The sequence below is a fragment of the Centruroides vittatus genome, unplaced genomic scaffold (genome assembly GCF_030686945.1).
Source record: "Centruroides vittatus isolate TY-2023 unplaced genomic scaffold, ASM3068694v2 contig_2460, whole genome shotgun sequence".
Taxonomy (NCBI): domain Eukaryota; kingdom Metazoa; phylum Arthropoda; class Arachnida; order Scorpiones; family Buthidae; genus Centruroides; species Centruroides vittatus.
The window spans coordinates 7,710-11,768 of record NW_027121555.1 but is presented as its reverse complement, the minus strand read 5'-3'; the positions used below and the strand labels follow the sequence as shown (position 1 = coordinate 11,768).

Sequence of the window (4,059 nt, the reverse complement as noted above, 5' to 3'; positions counted from 1 at the left end):
GATTCGAATTCGTTCGATTTCGTATCTCCGGCGCCATCTTGGAATAGAAAGTTTTCCGGAATTTGCGAGTTATTTTTCGCTCCATTTTGACATTTTTTGTACGAATTTTAATAACGAAAGTTTGCGTAACGCAGGTAACTTCATATTTATCGATTAATAAGATATCAAAATTGAATAACTTAAATTAGATACGCTTTAAACCTAGATTTGCTACCTGTGAGGATACGGGATACGTTTTTATTATTTTATTTATAATATTTCATAACGATGTTTTACCGAATAGGGGACTATTTTAGCATTTTAAACAAAACATTTGCAATTAGATATTCTGACGTAGATCTTATGACGTAACGCGTGACGCAATTGTTGTAACGTTCCAGGATTCGAATTCGTTCGATTTCGTATCTCCGGCGCCATCTTGAAATAGAAAGTTTTTCGGCATTTGCGAGTTATTTTTCGCTCCATTTCGACATTTTTCGAACAAGTTGAATTACATAAACCCGAATTACACAGACAACGTAAATTTTTTGATTTATAAAGGATCAAAATTGAATAATTCTCGATAGAATATTAAATGTAAAAGTATTTTTAGATTTAAATTTTCATTAAAAGTATTTAAGGTTGCTTCCATTTATCATCGAATTAAACCATCAGATTAATAATAATATATTATTATTATATTCGCTTGGATATTGTCTTATATTCTTTTCAATGAGACAATAATTAATGTTCTGTATTAGAAAATTAGTTTAAAGAAATGATCTTTAATTAATTAATCAATCAATCAATCTTCTCGATCTTTTCTATTCTTAATAATTAAATTCTTAAATTATTCTAGGAAGAAGTATCATTCTCAAATGTAATCCGTTTTGCAAAGACACTTGCAATCATTTTGGAAACTTCTTGTGCTGAAAAAATTAATAAGCACAACAGAAAGGTAAGGCATTTTAATTTATGATACATTGATGCAGTAAAAAATGATATATAAAAGTTTAGAACTTTATTGCCCAGTCTAAGAGTTCATTATTGTATAATGATGCTTGAAAAGTAATGTTATTCATTCAGGCGTTCAAATTAACAAGAGTTACAATTTTAATTAGAAAAAATAGTTTATTAATAAAAGCAAAAGTTTACAATTCATGTATTATTTTTCAATGATACAGATATTTTTAAATTAAAAAATAAGTTTAAAATACCACAAACTCAGTCCATTGGAAACTTAAATTGGTAAGATTTCCTCCACTAAAATCTTCTCTCTGTAGCATATACAAATCAGATGAGAATAAGTTTTTTCTAGGTCTTACAAAAGTCTGAAAAAACATTTAGAATAAATTAGTCCTTCAAATTATATTTATTTGATATTAAGATAAATTATAAACATTAAGAAAAGCATTGGCAAAGAGTTATATCTTAATGTAAATTGTTGAAAAATTATTGATGAGAATTTAAAATTTCTATCTATTAATAACAGCACTAAAAAAAATTAATTTTTAGCTTATTATTTCAATTAGTCAAATAGAGTACATACTTAAACAGTTTTATATATACAAATATCATATTGCCATTGATTAATTCCAAATCAAAACCACCTTCCTAAATTTATTATTACTTTTTGGAATCGGCAATAATATAATAATAATAATAATGTTTTGTTATTACTTATGTTTTCTTATACTGATCAAACATCCTTACTACACCTGATACATGTAAAGCTATACACCAACCAAAGCCGAATATAATCGGGCAAGAAATTGCTATAATACTAATAATTTAATAGACAATTTGGCATTAGAGGTAGAAGTTAGGCGCCATCTCTTAATAAATTTAATAATTACAATTAATTAAATAATTTAAATAATAATTTAGAATTACTGGAAGAAAAGAATCGGCCCGAAGCGGGACTCGAACCCGCAACTTCTGCTATCCGTGCAGACACGTTACCAGTTACGCTACCCAGACCTTCGGCCCGATCTCCTCTTCCATCATATATAAGCTATAAATTGTCTATTAAATTATTAGTATTATAGCCATTTCTCGCCCGATTGTATTCGGCTTTGGTTGGTGTATAGCTTATACTGATTAATTATGTACCTTTTCATTCCTTGTATAATATTAATTTTAATGTATTTTATTGTGAATTCTAATATTATTTATATGATATGCTGTTGTTATATGTTATGATTATATGTGATATATTATTTATAATTTTTTGTGTGATTGTATAGTAAATATATTTGAATATTAATCTTGTATTATTGTGATGAAAAACAATTTCTTCCCCATTTTAAGAACTAATCAATTTTATATACACAAATAAAGCTTTAACCTATCAAGATTTCACTTGACTAAATATTTTTATTTGTGAGATGATGTTTGTACAAAGGTATATCAATTTAGTTTGCTGTTGATTATGCAATTTACAATTGTAAAAATCCAAATGAATTTATTGACTACAAATATATATGGACCACAAATCTAATTTAATGCATTTGTGTACCCATTCTAATTATAACGTAGTTTGAAAGAAAAATTGAAGTTAATCAACAAAATTACTAATTTATTAGTTTGTACATTTACCAATATAATTAATGAAACAAAACTAATTTTTTAAATATTTCCTTATTGAGTATTATTTTCAATTGAGGCAATTTAACACGATTGCTCATTCTTAAAGTATACAACTTAACAACATGCAATACTCAAATCTGCAGCTTTACACAAATCAAATCACACCACTGCACTTAATTTACTTGCATTAACATCCAGAATGTCAATTATATAAACAGAAGTTCTATCTAAGCTATAATTAACTCTTACTTTTGCTTAATACAATGTTAAATTTTAGAAAATGTAACAATTTTAAATAAACCATTTCTTTTAAAGAAATTGTTTTATTTCTCTTAGCAAATGGTTTAATTTTTATTAATATGGATATAAATTGATGAAAATGAAGCTTAAGTAGAATTTTAACTTTTGTTCTTTTACTTTCATATTAAAAATAGCTAGTTTTTTCAACTCTTCTATGTAACTGGAATACATTGATGATTCTGACTTTTTACTTTTTACATGTTTAATAGCTTTAACCGATTGTGAGAAGTTATAGCCGGGAGTTATGTGACATCGTGTAGGCTTCTGACGTACCACTAGAGCAGCTACGTATCATCTATGTATGAAAATTACTTTGTGGACAATCGACTCAATGGTAAGTGGCTGGAAGTGATTACATTTATTTTAAATCATCACTACATTTATTCATATTTTAGAATCTACAATTTTAAATAATGCTTTTTTTAATTGTTCAGGTTATCTGCTCCACAGATAAAAATTTTTTTAATATTTCTACTCTACGACACCTGTAACCGATGATGGGAATATCCTTTAAAAAATGTTGATATTGAACTTTGTCACTACAATCCTTTAACAAACATTTCCATTATGGAAAAAGCACACAACATTTTCTTCTACAAATGGTCAGTGAACTATATTTTTGCATTCCTAGGACCATTTTAATTTTAAATTTTGTAAAAACTGGCATTCAGAGTTTGATTTAGTCTTCATTTTTATTTTCGACTAATACCTATTTTAATTAAACACAATAAAATTAGGTTTAAATTTTCTATATCATATTTAATGTAATAGAGATCACTGTAAAAACAGACTATTAATTATGAATTATTGTAAAATTTATATTTTAGATAAATAAAGAAGCATTCTGTTTAAATTTTCATACTATATTTCACTATATCTGTAAGGAATTAATACTTGTCATTTATAATATTTGTAATTTAATGTGATTAAATAGTTTGTTGTCATAGCAATCACAAATTTCATTTTATTGCATTTTTTGGAATCCTTCCTTTTTTTGTTATTGTTCAATATGGTATAAAAAAGATTTTTGGATTTGTTGTATTTGTTTAAAATAAAATAATATAGTTTTAAAGAAAATTAAAAAGTGTATTTGAGAGCTTATTTGCTTATTTTTTACTGTTAAATATACAAATAATATATTGGCTTGAGAATTGTCAATATAAATTTCAGAGTACCAAAGGTTTTTCACTA

The 4,059-nt window shown here is 25.9% G+C and overlaps 1 long non-coding RNA gene across 1 annotated transcript; it reads left to right on the top strand.

Moving 5' to 3' along the window:
- The first annotated feature begins 248 nt into the window (after positions 1-248).
- On the top strand, positions 249-3,438 carry LOC136971323 (uncharacterized). Its single transcript, XR_010880142.1, has 4 exons — positions 249-518; positions 839-937; positions 3,078-3,202; positions 3,303-3,438. It is a non-coding gene; the product is annotated as an uncharacterized lncRNA (long non-coding RNA).
- Positions 3,439-4,059: the final 621 nt, after the last annotated feature.